Source organism: Penaeus monodon, chromosome 32, assembly GCF_015228065.2.
Source record: "Penaeus monodon isolate SGIC_2016 chromosome 32, NSTDA_Pmon_1, whole genome shotgun sequence".
Lineage (NCBI taxonomy): Eukaryota > Metazoa > Arthropoda > Malacostraca > Decapoda > Penaeidae > Penaeus > Penaeus monodon.
In genome coordinates this window covers 12,155,871-12,156,167 of record NC_051417.1, presented here as the reverse complement: position 1 = coordinate 12,156,167, position 297 = coordinate 12,155,871, and positions in this window count along the sequence as shown.

Sequence of the window (297 nt, the reverse complement as noted above, 5' to 3'; positions counted from 1 at the left end):
CATGCAGTTATGGCAATAATTCTAATTCTGAGCGAATAAGCTCGGTGTATTTCACTGTATAAGAAAGTATATAGCTGTCATACAGGGCCATCATCATCCCGAGTTGGAAGCACGGTTCAGTTAATATCTATTTATCAGAAGAAAAATCGAGTAACAAAAGCTAAAATACTTTCTTCCTATATTCACTATTTTGTGCATTTATAGGGATAAAAACTTAGGAACCTTTCTAACGGTTACTTGGCTAATTCTATTATAGAAACTTTTTCGTTTCTATATGAAGCATGTTCATATTTTCTT